The 14,902-nt window shown below is 45.2% G+C and overlaps 1 protein-coding gene across 9 annotated transcripts in view; it reads right to left on the reverse strand.

Moving 5' to 3' along the window:
• Positions 1-14,902, reverse strand: part of ANKRD44 (ankyrin repeat domain 44) — a 143,945-nt gene that overhangs the window by 101,727 nt on the left and 27,316 nt on the right. The gene's annotated exons all lie outside the window — the stretch shown is intronic.

Genomic DNA, 14,902 nt, shown 5'->3' on the forward strand with positions numbered 1-14,902 from the left:
CTGGGGCCAAGCTGCGACAGCCTAAGGTGCTCATGTCCCCAGTCACCTACTCTGCATCCCTCTGGTAGCAGAGAAGCCAGAACAAGGCATGTGCCACATCTGCAGCCTCTCAGCCACCAGCAGCACAGCACAGCACAGGTGGCTGTCCCGGGAGAAGGGACAATCCCACTCCCCCTTAACCCGGCTCTAGCCACCAGCTCCCCTACAAACTCCTCTGGCACTCACGTGGTCCACAGCAAATAATTCTGGGGAGATGAATCCCACTGTCCGAGAGGCAGCAAATATTTTTCTTCTGGTTTAAGAGTCTCAGAAGCTCAACAAGCAGCCCAGCGAACGCTAGCACTAGCGTGCAGGACAAGGTAGGAGTGCACAGCAAGGAGCAAAAAAGGGCCCAGGACCATCCCTTCCAGCCAGCCAGCGCATCGGGTCACGGCTAATGGGAAACCTTGCTGGCACTTCAGGAAGGCTGTGCCACCAGGGACAAGCTTTTGCTAGTGCAACAGCAGCACCGGCAAGCCATCCCTTCTGTTCTCACTGATCCTGGGACAAAAACTACCAGAAAAATGTTTACAATGACTCTAACAGCCATGAACCCATAGCAGAAAGGGAGGAATTCCTTATGCTGCAATCAAATCTGCCAGAACATGTCCACCAGAGCCCTTACACAGGACAAAAAAATTCCTCTCTTGCAAGGGTTCAACCCAGCACGTTGGGAAAAACTAAAGAATGTAGAGTGCTTCAAATGCCCCACGCTGGATTGCTGTTAATGCTTTGAAAAATCAACACAAAGGTAAAGTGATTCAACTTTGCATTCAGAGCTTAGCTTTGCAAAAGGGGAAACACACTTTGGTCAGGAAACTGAAATATATTTCAGGAACTGAGGTCCAACAGAAAGCAGGTTTAAGAGCTCTCCTTTCATAACGAACACTTTAACAACATTTCATTCCTTTGATTGCTTTAAAAAAAAAAAAAAAGCCACAAACTGCCATATATGGATGCAAATGATATACAGATTTCTTGTAAAGATTTCCTCAAGTACCCACAGCAGCAAAAGCCCTGATGAGTGCTAATCAAGCTCAGGGCTGCCTGCACTTTGGGACAGCACCCCTTTTCTTGTGACTATCCTGTTTTTTTCAATGTCAGCAACTGCCTCAACTTTTCTTGAGATCACTGAAAAGGTCCAAAGGAAAGAGGCTGGGGGACAGAGATGCAAACAAAAGAAAAAGAAAGCCCTCTGAAAGACCAAACAGCAGCAGTGCCTTGGAATGACACCATCATGTACTTCATCTCATGAAAGTAAAAGCCCCTCTCTGCTACAGTTTAGCTTCAACAGGTTTCACAGTTTAACCCCAAAGGGAAAATGCTCAGCATATACTACATGAAAGGCAACAACCAACCCTGAGTGGCAGTTTATGTTCTCTCCTTCATATAGGCAGAGAGTCTGGACAACATAAACTACACACAGTGCACTTCTGTAAGTGGTGGAAACTCGTTTTCACAAAGTAACTGGGAAGGCACAAGAGAGACGTAATAGGACACTGAGATCTTCCCTTTCAGGACACCAGCTTGCAACCTGTATCGATGACAGACCAACCTGTCACGTGAGGGTTACCCAGTGATCTGGGTCAGTTGTCCATGTTCCTAAAAAGAACATCTCTTCACAGAAAATTCAACCCAAAACAGAGCTTAATTTGTTAGAAAAGCAAAACATGGAAAATTAAAAAAAAGTGTGGTGCTATGTCTGCATGCCTACAACGAATGCAAACCACTTCTAGATGCAAGCATCTTATGCTTAGGTGACTTTATAGCCCAAAACCGCATAGCTGGCATTGGTCCCAAACACTAATCTCATTTTCAAGAAATCACAATTAGTGCTATGTGCCAGCGCAATTCTCTTAGGTGGTAACTGAATTCAACCAGATTTTTCCAACATGAAACAGCTAAATAAATAAATCAGAGAGAAGACAGCAGTAGAACAGGAAGAAGTAACTTTTTATCTACAGGAAAGATGGCTCTTATTTACTTGTTCCTTACAAACACTCAGAATATGCTCTGCTGAGCATTAAAATGCTGTAAGATACTCAAGACAATAATCTCTTATGTATGCACCATCCAGCTGAGAGAGAAGGAAAATGATATTCCACATTTAGTTTTGCTGATGTGACTGCATAGCCTCCTAGTAAAGACTAGAAGGATTAGAAGAATTTTTAATGTCTTTGTGGTGTTTCCCTTTTAATTTTAGTCTATGCACTTCTTTGAACAAACTAAAATACAGCAGCACTAAATCTGGCATGATTTGGTATAAGTGGTATGACTTTGTCTACACTAGGAGGCCAAAAAAAACCAATTAAAAATCAGAAAATCCCCACATGCCTTGGGTTGGCAGAGACATGTTAACAGAAATATCTAGTGTAAGCAGGTTATTATGTAAATACTGTGATTCAGATGTGGATATATGCATAGGTGGATACATGCACCGTGCATGTTCACCCCATTCCCATAGAAGTAGTCCTGGCCCAGACAGCCAATCTATTGGCACTAAGAGAGTAGGATTAGCCTACTAGAAAAATCTTCATCTTTACTTTTTAAGAAACGTGGCATTCCTCCTCAAAAACTTAGAGCTTCGCAGCCCAGATCCATGATTTATGGTTGGGCCGAGAACAAATCTCATACTCACCAGATCCTCAGGTCTTTAAAGTTTTGGGATAACTAGTAGAAAAACAAACTGTGCCCAGAAATGCCAGCAAACTGCAAGGGTATCAAGAGATGTACAAAAGAAACCAACTACATCAATACAGATATCTGTGTTGTGCAGACAGTCGCACACAATTATCAAGCACCTTTGTACTACTTGTGTATGCTGGGTATGTCAGGCATCCGTTCCCTTGAGTGCCCCTCTAGTAATCCACCTCTATAGGCAGCTCAGACTGCAACAACTTCTTCAAATTTGCCAAAGACATACACATCAGATACAGGAGTTTCTCTGAAAATTACATCTGTAAATACCCAAGAAAAGCAAGATTTCAGGCCTGAACCAACAGCATATTCTGCCTCTGAAAGCACTGTGACTATAAACCCATCAGCTCCCTGGGCTTCAGGCTGGAAGTGTTTGTCGCTGAGGAAGACCAGATGAAAAGCCAATGCCAACAGAGCTGCGTGACTCACAGCACTCACCTTGGCCAAGACAGTCCTTACAAAAATATCACGGGACTGAAAAGAGCAAGTAATCCTTGGTCATCATGCAAAATAAAAGGTAACAGACACAGAGACCTTATTTTTTTAAAACAGCACAAGGCTGCACTGTGACAGTGTGATGCTAATTACTCTTTCAATAACCCTTCAGAGTGCTGGACAAGGGAGAGAGACAGAGAGTAATTAAAGGTTTATAATTATTATTCTTAAACAAGAGTGCTCAGTTGCAAGGCTGAGCCTCTCCATGGCATCTCGGGCTCCTGCAGCAGGGGCTGCCAGAGCTGGGGCTGAGCCGTCACAGCTCCAGGGCAGCACAGGCAGGAGCAGCATGGCACTGTCAGGCAGCGAGTCTCCAGTGCAGCCCACAGAGCGAGAAGACGAACTGGCACGTGGCCTGTGCCGCTCCAGACTCCCAGTTATTATAATGCTGCATTACTGGCAGCGCTCCTACAGCCATAGAAAGAGAGGAGGAAAATTAACTCAGGTTTAATAAACACTGTAGTATAAACACGATTTCAGATAGACACCAGATCTAAACACTTGGCTTTTTCTTAAAGTCACAGTCAATCTAGGCATCAATATCCAGATCTTAAAACACCAAGGTATCCCACAGCTTCTTTTTATGTCTGTGTAAGACAAAGGTCCTAAGAGGTTGGGTTTTTTCCCTCCCACATTTCAACCACAGGATCACAATGTCTCAGATGACATTAGACCAAAATGAGAATAGGGGATGGTGTATTACTGAAGGCAGGTGTCCGTTACAGCCCAGCCATCTAGAATATCCTTTGCGCCAGATAACCTTTCAGTCAAGACAAACAGCATAACTAGGGCAAGTGTGTTCGTAGGGTCAGGACACAAACAGAAACCCACACAGAGAGTTTGGAAAACTTCACCCCTATGTAAGAGTGCTGCCCAGAGCACCCAGTGATAAGATTGGCCTCAGCTGTACAGACCAGAAGGATAAACACATCTCCAAGTTGTGCAGATGAAGAACAATTTCTACTGATATTGCATTCTTGGAGCCTTGATATTTTGGCATTGCCAAATACCCACAAAGACACTCAGACAGGAAAAAAAAAAAAAAAAGTAACCAGAAGAGAAAAGCACTGGGTACACAATACACTTACTTGTCATGTCGTCTTTAGAGAATAAGAAACAATCTCTACCAAACAGCAAAATACTAGGAAAATGCAGCATCTGAAGAAACAGCAAGGTAAACAGCCTACTGCAATACCGTCAATATTCTTCCACTTGCACAGGCTGCCCCTCTCAGAAGACTGCAACATCAATGCTTTGCTTTTGATGCTTTCTCAATAGATGATTCCTGCTGAAATTACACTTGTGGTCACAAACGATTTGTCCTGTGCCACACTCCGCTGGCCCAAAGTTTCTCCCTGGCATGTGGTTGCCAAGTCAGTGAAAATGCATCCACTAGCTCAGATTAGTGCTTCCTCCAGAGCAGCAAAATGAACTGCAAAAGGTGACAACTTAGAAGGTATTGATATAGCAAGTATCATAGAAAGCAGCTGAAAACACAAGATAAATGAACATAACCATATCAAAAGACAGTAAGTCTAAGGGACAACCCATCCACTTTGCTCTGAAGTCTTGCTTTGATGGCAAAGTGTAAAACCTAGCAATCTATGTTCTGGAGGGGAGTTACAGGTTGCAGTCCAAATAATCATAGAAACAGAATCGTTCCGGTTGGAAGACCTCTGAGATGACGGAGCCCACCCGTCACCCCAGCAGTGCCCAGCCCACCGCTCAGCCCTGTCCCCGAGCACCGCAGCGGCGTCTTGTGAACCCCTCCGGGGTGGGGGCTCCGCCGCCCCCCTGGGCGGCCTGTTCCCGGCTCCCTCACGCCCAGCCTAACCCTCCCCTGCGCAACTCGACGCCGCTTCCCCTTGTCCTGCCGCTCGTTCCCGGGGAGAAGGGACCGACCCCCCCTCGCTCCGGACACGCTCCCGCCCCTCCGCGTCCCCCCTGCCGTGAGGGGCCCGAAGCTGCCCCGGGGCTCGAGGGGCGGCCGCCCCGGTGCCCAGCGCAGGGCACGGTCCCTGCCCCGGCCCTGCCGGCCACGCCGCTCCGGACACCGGCCAGGGCGCTGCTGGCCGCCTCGGCCACCCGGGCAGGCCGGGGGCTCTGCCCAGCCGGCCCCAGCCGCCCCCCCGGGCCCTTTCCCCCCGGCCCTGCCCAGCCGCTGTGCCCCGGCCTGCGGCGCTGCCTGGGGCTGGTGTGACCCGCGGGCAGGGCCCGGCGCTGAGCCCTGGGGACCCTCACACGGTGGCCTCGGGCCCTGGGCCCGGCCTGCCCCCTGCCCTGCACAGCCCCCTGCCCCGGGCAGCCCCGTCTCCCCCGCACGGTGCCACCTGCAAAATACATCCCATTTAAAGCAAAACGTAACTCTGAAGGCAAGGGGGGAATAAATCATATGAGTAACTGTGGGTTACAGCTAAATGCGAGAACACTTTGTGGGATGAGACAGCCAAAATATATACAAATATAAAAAAACCCACAAACCCAAAAGGACAAATTCTCCATGAGATGGAACAACAAGAGATCAAGGAAGCCCCATGAAATTTTGGTCTTGCTTCCCAACATGGCAGACACAGTCAGGTTGGGGCAGAACGGAACCCGCACAGCCTCACGCCCTCGGAAGTCCGCATTACAGCGCAGCCCGAAGAGAATGAAGATGCACCGCAGACAGGAATCACGTAAACAGCAGAGCCCAGTTATGTAGTCCCTGCTCACAAAATCTGAGCTACAAGACCAATTTATGTCAAACTAGTGAATGAATCTGTGACAGAGGGAAAAAGGGGCAGGTGGGGTGAGGAGGGAGCAAACCGTGGGTGCTCTTGCAACGTGCAACAGCAGAATTAACACTGAAAAACGTGAATATCCTCCAGGGAGTTTCCACTCTGCACATCTCCCTAACTGCTTTAGAGCACCCACGTTTCAGCATGGAGTGGGAAAAAGACAAGAGGGCTCTGTCCCAGCTTACAGTCCAGTTAACACACGACAGGTCTTAAGATTTCAAAGTCCTTTCAGGTGTTGATCCATGAATGCACCCACCTGCATTCCTACAAATATCCAAGAACACCCAGAGCAATAGACTGACATCTGAATGCTCCCATAAATGCTGTGTCAAAAAGAAAGCTTTTGCCTCGTTAGCTCTCGCCAACAAGATATCAACGGAGCTCTCACTTTCAGACCTGAAACTGAATCCAGGTCATTACCATTACTGGAACAAGCAGGTCAATTTTCCCTATCGAGCGAGGCACAAACATCTGAACAGGCATCATGAAGGGACAGCACTTTTAAAAGAAATGTGACAGAAGGCCAAAGATTAATCAGATCAGTGATGGAAACCCACCAACCCATACAGCAACTCCTATATTTCTGTTACTCATCAGAGCAACGTGACACTTGCTTTTTGATATTAAGCAGCAAGACAGCACTTTCACAACAGAAAAAGGCTGACATGTAGGAGATTGTGCCGAGTGACCAGCGAGCAAGCCATGGCTGATGTGACCGAGGCAGAGAGGTTCTCCAAGGGCACCACTGCTCAGCAAAGCCATTTTGCATTCCCAACTAGAGCACAGCCTGTTGTTCCCCTGCCCTCAAACCTTTACTGTCACACATACTTCACAAAACCCACATTCATTTTTTCTTCCCACGTCTTCCTGAAAGAACCTAATCCTGCATTGGTGGAGACGGGCTGTTATTATTATCTACAGGAAAAACAAAAGATACTCATCTTATCTAAGGCTCAGCATAAACAATGGATGGGGAGAAGGGAAGCGGAGACCACACTGCAGCGCTGCTCTTTGGTATAGCCCTTACAAGCACCAAAGGTCCGAGTGCCTTGTCCCCTTTCTGCAGGCAGGGGAACAGAGAGGTGAGGACATGGCACTGTCCCAGGAGGGGCAAAGGCTGAACCCACCGTTAGCAGTGGGACCTGCAGGCACCACTGCCGGTGCGACCCAGGGTCATTTCAAGTAACGCTTCCAAGGCAAGGAGATCAGCACATGAATGAATCACAGTCTTCTTCACATTAAAAGGAGAAAAGGAAAAATGTTTCCGATTTCACAGGCAAGCAATTTCAGACACACGACACTCATGTGACTGCAGCTACAGGGGACAAAAAGCAGCACTGTGCAGTCGGATGCAGCCCAGCCCAGATCCAAGTTAATCGCTTCCTCAAAGGGGGCCATGGAGGAGCAGTGCTGTCACAGATGTTTACACCATCCTCCCCTGAGGCAACCAAAGGGACTCACATGGGGATGGAGGCATTTGTAGCAGCAGACAATAGAGCAAGGGCTACCACGGCTGCACCTACCCTGCATGCCTGACAAGAGCATGCTCCTCTCCAGGAAATAAAGAGTACGTCCTGCTGGAAGAATCTCTCGTGCGGTTTTGTATTTGCACATCAGCTGGCTCAACAACAGTCTAATTCATGATGAGGGCTCCCTGGGTGATATAACAAACTGTCCATATTTGTTTGTCTGTTTTCTACAAAAAGAAAGAAAAATCTATTGCTTTCTTTACAAAATAACATGAAAAAGTCAGCAACAACTCTGTTTACACAGACTTTTGTGCAGGAACAATTAGTTAGGACGTTATTCCAAAAGACAGACAAAACCATCGATACAGGCCCCTGTTAGACAGCTGTTTCACTTATTTCCCTCTAAACAAACTAAAAATACAACAAAAGTTCTTGTTGAAATACAAGATAACTTCTTTTTGATTCTGAGGCGGTAAGAGGGGACTTAGAGGACAACAGAAAAAAATGGGCAGGAAAAAACAGAGAAGAGCAATATGTTAGTGTCAGGTAAGAATTCAAGCAACAAGTCTCCACGGGAAGATGGGTCTCCAGCAGTTCAGCTGCTCAGTAAGCTCCAGCTGCATGAAGAAAACGTTCAAGATGAACAAAGCATGCCAATGTTCAAAGCCAGGTTCATGAGTGGCTCCATCACTTCATTATGCTGGAAAACAGCAATAGGACAGATGTAGTCATTTCTAAATGTTTTGCCACCACCTCTTCCTTGACAGCACAGGAACACTTTTCACAGGCAGTCATTTCAGACCTGAAACAGAACAAGACGTGCTACAGCAAGGATTTATAGTTTCTTCTGAAGGTCTTAACGTTGCTTCCTGCCAGCACAGCTTGGATGGCATAAAAGGAAGGATATGCTGCAATATAGTGGCATTGACTTGCAATTATCTGTTTGCCTCAAAATATTACTGTCTTCAAAACATCCTGGGTGGAGGAAGGAGGTGACAAATCATCTGAAGGGTGGCAAGAGGAGGATGAGAATTTCCATTACAAACTACACGTTAGGTAGTCCCACCCCAGAAAAGTCATGATGCTACACTAGGATGTGAGAAAAGAAAGATCATGGTTTGTGTGTGTCAAATTACAAGAGTAATGTTCGCCTGATTTTAGGGCAGCTCACATCCAAAACCTACATGAACACTATTGACTCTGAAGATGATCAGCTCCTAAAATGCTTACAAAGTGACTCTTGTATTTCAGCCCAGCTTGAAGAGAAGTTTGCATCAGAGATTTCTTCAGCAAATATTTTCATACATCACGAGCACTTACTTTCAGTCCCAACTACAGAAATGCACCAGGAAAAGGGACAAAGTCATTTTCCGAACAAATTTTTACACCGGTAGATGTGGTATTAAAAACCTTCACAGCTGTAAGGAGGCCTAGAATAAATAAGACTATTTGAGTCAAGGCTTAGCTCACCATAAAATACTTCAGGACGAGAGGCACTGCCTCATTCATCAAGAGACTAAAATGAGAAAAGAAAGTCAGGCAACTTACTTTACAGAGGCCACTATTTGCTGCCTGAATCTCCAACCCACTTCAGACATGTGAAAAACTATCCCTCATGAATGTTCACTGTTTTGGCAACACTATTTTGAGTATATAGATTATGTCACAGACAAAGTAACCTATTCCTGAAAGCTTGCTAAACCGATTTTTTAATAAATTAAGCCCTGCCACTACACCACTTTCTCATAGATCTTTGCTCTGTTTTCCTTCAGAAACTCAAGTCTTAGGAAAATTTCAATCTCTTTCTTTCAGTTTATATACATGAAGCAAAAAAAGAGCTGCCGTTAAATTTTAAAATTTGATTGAGTAATGGCAGGGTAGATTCCAGCTCAGTAGATGGTAAGCAGGGAATACAAAAGACGTGTTCACAAATTCCCTCAGCAGAGCTGGCACAGCAAACAGATGTCTACAGGTCTCCACTACAAAAAAAAAAAAGAAAACCAAAAAAAAAACCCCAAAGCAAAAAAAAGAGTAAATTAAGCTATGCTTCACTTGACTATACACAGCAAAAAAGCGTGGGTACTTCCTCCACCAAAAACATCAGGCATGCTGATAAACAGCAAGCAAAGGCAACAAGCCAGAAAACGCATCGTAAATAGCAAGAGTGTTTTTCACTACCAAAAGACAACAGTGAAATGAGTTGCACTACCGGAACCCAGCTGGGAAGAGATTTTTACAGAAGCACATTCATGGATTTTTAAGTTTATAATTTCCAACATGTACATATGAAAAGGTTAATTCTGTTTCTTCCCTTTGGAGGTCATGAAGGAGGCAAAAATAAAGCACTCTTTGATACCATCACAGCCTACATGGAGATGCTATTTAACAGTATGAAGCTGTCTGCAGAAAGACTGGCTAATTTTCTTTAAAGCAAATCTCAAAGTCTTCTATGAACTCCTCATATAACAAACCTCTGTTTCATGTTTTTCAAGATAAAATCTGGGGGGAAAAAAATCATTACTCTAAAGTCTGTAAATCCTTGAATTCCAGCGTTAAATAATAAGCATTAATCACTGTTCTAAGCTAAACCTAGAAAAACATATTTTAAGAAAATGTAGCTTTGTAGCCTTTGCAGATGAATGTACTTGGGTTTGCACTTTGGCCTTTCCCCTCTACCAACACACATATCAGCTTTACATCCCAGCAGCAATTTCAAAACAAACCTTTAAACCAGCTTTTTGTTGTGTTGTAATGTATTCTAGCAAAAATGGAAAACTTTCAAACTAATAACAAATAATATGTCAAAATATAACTATGTCCATTAAAATTCTTCATAAAGTTTACGTTTTTCCATAGCAGAACCTCAAGCTATGGAAAGTTCCTATCGGTTCTTGTTCCAAACACTGCCCACAGGCTGTCTCAATGACATCTAACATGCGCTCTGCCCTACCCCTACGGCGCGGCAGGGAAACCGAGGACCTGAGGGACACCTGCATGTCACCAAGCGGACTGTGAAGAGCTGAACTGCAAGACTGCTATCCATTACATGGCAGGGCCACAAATAATGCTGCATTCACTGAACAATCACTGCGAGAAGAGACAGCACCCAATTCTCCTGAGAGTAACGGAGTGCTACCTAACAGGACAGATATTTCAAATCAGGGACTGCAAAAAATACTGCCAGGTTGGGGTTTTTTCCAGTTCCTCCCCCTTTCACTGTGGCCGATGCTGGCTGAGGGTGCACATGTGCCCATTTACATTCACCGTGGCTTCCACCCCAGAACAACTCCACCGTGAGAAGCGATGCCAGGACATACACGGTGACAAGCCAGCAGGTCTGCTGAGGCGCCACCATGTCACGATCAAATGGCCCAGGCAACGTGGTGATCCAAAGGTGGTGGTCTGGGTTTCAGCTCTCCCAAATGATGTTAAAAAAACCCAGAAGAGCAAAACACAGATGAGAAGACTCTCCCTTCCAGGCAGAAAATTTGAAACATGGCACAGGTTTTGGGGGTTTGGGTTTTACCCCTTGCTTAGTGAAAGAAGCGCCTCCCTCACAGGCCTCTTCCTCCACTCTCGTCCTTAGGCAGCTTCATTTAGTTGATCACTGGGAACCGGACTTCATTCAGCACCTTAGAAGTCTGCTCGCTCAGATTGTTCCTTCAGGCACTGGCAAAGTTTTTAACTAATAAGCACTTGCCTGTTAAGCTGAAGATAGAATTACTTTTAAAATAAGTTATGTATCTAATACCTTGCTGGTTGAACTGGTTTTCATTAACTTCTGGAAGAAAGGCTTGATAACAGCGTGGAGTTTTTGCCTGTTTCCACACAGGCTGTGGCCAGCTCTGCAGAAGAGGGATGATGACAGCCCTGGGCACCCGCAGAGGCCAGCTCCAGCCACCCGCGGCTTTCACAGCGCAGGAGGAGGGATGGAGCATCGGCACCGAAGCCTAGGGAGAGCCAGGGGCACATTCACCACGACGGAAAGGATGAGGAGGTTTTACCTGATAAAAGGATAATGCCGTTGCAACTGTAATGGCTGTTTACTTACCCCTGTGTTTTTACTCATTAGGACTTTAAATAGAAATAAAAATTAAGCCTGACACAGAGGGGAAAAAAAGAGGAAAGAAAGGGATGGAGAAGTGAGAGCTCAGGACCTGTTTGCAGAAAAAAAAGCTCAGTTCTAGTGAAAGAACAGATTAGAGGAGTTACTCTAACTTCTGTGTGCTTTCATCTCAACACAGCCGATGAGGACTCCCAACAATGCACTAGACAATACAAGTCTGAAAATTGCATGTATGCTTTGAAGCAGGCAGCGAGTTTATGACGCAGATGGAAAACATCCTCGAAGTCTCAAATGAAAGGCCTGAGTCTTCCAGAGTTAAAAGAAAACAAACATGCATAAAGAAGTCAAATTTTATGCTGGAAGTCATGCCTTTTCCCTTTTGTAACTAGAAAAGGATCAATATTTTTTAAAATAGAAAAAAATGCTCATATAAATCCCATAATACTCGGCTCACAACAACAATGACAACATTAATAGAGTTTGTTGGCATTTAAACAAGAATGGGTAGAACTTGTTTGTCATTTTCTTGTATTTCAGCCAAATAGCTGTAAGGCTGGCGTAGGAGGGCAGCATCTAAGCTTAAGATACATAAGTAAAACAGTATCAAAGTAGTAATTAACAACAAAGTAGCCTCAAGAACGATAATATCAGGTAATCATCACTAAGATTTAACTGCAAAATTTGGAGTTGGTTTATTTGTTATGGGGTTTTTTAATTATTATTATTTGTTTCAGTTTTGGCCAACTGTTTTGAAGGCATTTCAAACTAGCCAGGGCTTCTGAATGTTGCTTAGGGTTCATTGTCAATTGAATTAATATAGGAGCGAAACAATAAAGTAACTGTCTCTCAGCAAGTACATTAACCTTTAACATCCACAGTATCACCCTCCTCCCTTTAAGACAACGGAGAGGGCAGGGCGCAGGGGGCGAGCGACGGGAAGAAATCTTTCCCAAACTGGACAGGGGTTCCAAAGAGCAACGATTAACACACTAGAGCATGAAGCATCCATACAAATACCATATCCTACCTAGTCCCCTGACACATTTTCTGTGTCTGCTGTGTAGCTCTCAGCTCGCCACAGACAGATCCTCTGCCCACAGGGAGCCAATTATGAGTTTCTTAGTCACCAAGAAATTATGCCAGGCAGAATTTACCCTATAAGTTTCTGCTGAGACAGACGATTCATCTCCTCTTTCAACATGGACAGAGGCAGACAGTTTTGAAAACTGCAGGTAATTACTGGGAACCTTTCACTGTGCTTCCTTAGGTCAAGAAATTTGTTGTATCCAGAAGTCAAAACTTTCAAAATAACATATGCAATATTTTATACATACATATTTACATTCTATAACACACATGTATATACACACACATATACTAGATATACCACAAACATATTTTGGAAAAAGATTACAGAAGTTGGATTTCAGGCTTTAATCCAACTCAAACAACTGGGACATATGAGAAAACCCTTTGGGACAGGGAGATCATCCTCCATCTGTATTCTTTCAGCATCCTTGCAACCTCTCCACGGTTTCAGAAGCTGACCACAACTAGGAACGGGACAAGAAGTGAATCCAGGTCCGGCAGATGCTTCTTATGGTCTTTCCCCCATGAGAGTTTTCGCAGGGAGGAGCAAAGCCAGTCTGCTGGGGGCAGACTGGGGTTTCTTCTGCAAAGTCTCTTCTGGGACTCTGTGTCACACAAAAGGGGTGAGGACGGCTGAAGGGAGTCTGAGGTATAACACAAGGTATAAGCACTGTCATGTCCTAAGTGGCAGACGAGAGCAATTCAACCAGCAAACAAGCAAACGGCTACGTATACCATACATACGCCACTGTCAGAGGCTCTGTTAAAGCAAGAGCTCTCCACTACCCAAATTTGATCAGTCAGGAAGTGAGATACATTTCAGCTGAGAATCATATCCTTCTGATACTTAAACTGCACTGGAAAAGACAGCTGCAGTCAGTAACTATTCCTAATAAATACCTTATTGTAAAATAAAATTATATACATCCTTTTTCTGGGTAAACATACTCCTGTTTTACAAGAGTTACACAAAATACCCGTTAGACTTTGCTCTAACGCAACACCTAGTAGTGGATTTAGGGATCCCATCATTGTGCATGGCTATTGTGTCAGAACAGCACAAGGACAGGATAGGATAGTACAGTATATGTAGTATAATGTATAGTATTCAAGAAGAAATTACATATTAGGGTTTTACTACATCACTGGCTCAACATACCATGACCATGCCAGAAAAACTAGCTCAAGCTGCTTCAGAGTGTACCAGTACTGCTGTCTAACTGGCAGGGAGAAGCAGCTCTGAGGGTGCTTTAGGCGCTCAGACTCCCTCCTCGGCCATAAGCAGCCAGTTCTGCACAGACACTCCCTGCCCTTGCTGGCTACAGAGCCAGAGCCTCAGACCGGTCCTCAGGGCTGCCCTTCCCTAAAAGCAGGCTTGGGTTTTATACACCTTTTTAAAGACGTGAAAGCTCCCTGCCCAGTAACCCTTCTGCAGACAGCCAGAGCCAGACTCTCCTGAGGCTGACGCAGGGAAGCCCAGACTCCAGCCAAATCCACTGCATTTCCATGTGTCTCCCACGAAGGTTTTCATTTCTGAGAGCTGCAGCTGAGCCACTGCACAAGCCAGGCACCACACGAGGCCACTGATGCAACTTCTGCTAGCGTACATCCCCAGAAACCCAAATGCACTTCTTACAATTATTAAAACAAGCATAGCTGCCTAACCAAGTCATTTTTATATCCTGCGCCATTTAAACCTAAGGCTGTTGGTGAAGGCCAAATCACTAGACCAGGAAAATTACAGAGGATACAGCACTTTTAACATCTATGCACCTGCTGAACTTCAGTGACAAGTCACATCTTGCTTATGCACGTATAAAGATTTAAGAGGTTGGGATGACTAACATGAATGAATACATTCATTGGGATGAATACAGGCGAGAAAAAGGAACAGTGCTATTTTGTCTGTGATAACTTTAATAACCATCTCAGCACAGCTCAGTCTGAAAAGAAGCGACAGAAATGCAAACCACCTGGTTTGGCTGGATGCCTGTGTTGCAGGGCACTTGACCCCAGGACTTCCTGAGCTCCCTGCTATACTGGATCTCCAGCGGCAGCCCGGATGAGTAACGACCAAACAACACTGACATGCAGCAGCGGGGTTACAAACCACTTCCTCCGCTGAGACATCTCCCGCTGTATTACGACCGAGGTGAGCAGCACAGGCAGCGAGAGCCTGCCTGCACGGCAGGACAGAGCACACCAGTGCCTCATTCAGCATCGGCTACCCCGCCTGCATCCGCTAGCTCTATCAGATCCACCCGCTCCTC

This window comes from Falco naumanni, chromosome 8 (genome assembly GCF_017639655.2).
Source record: "Falco naumanni isolate bFalNau1 chromosome 8, bFalNau1.pat, whole genome shotgun sequence".
NCBI classification, from domain to species: Eukaryota; Metazoa; Chordata; class Aves; order Falconiformes; family Falconidae; genus Falco; species Falco naumanni.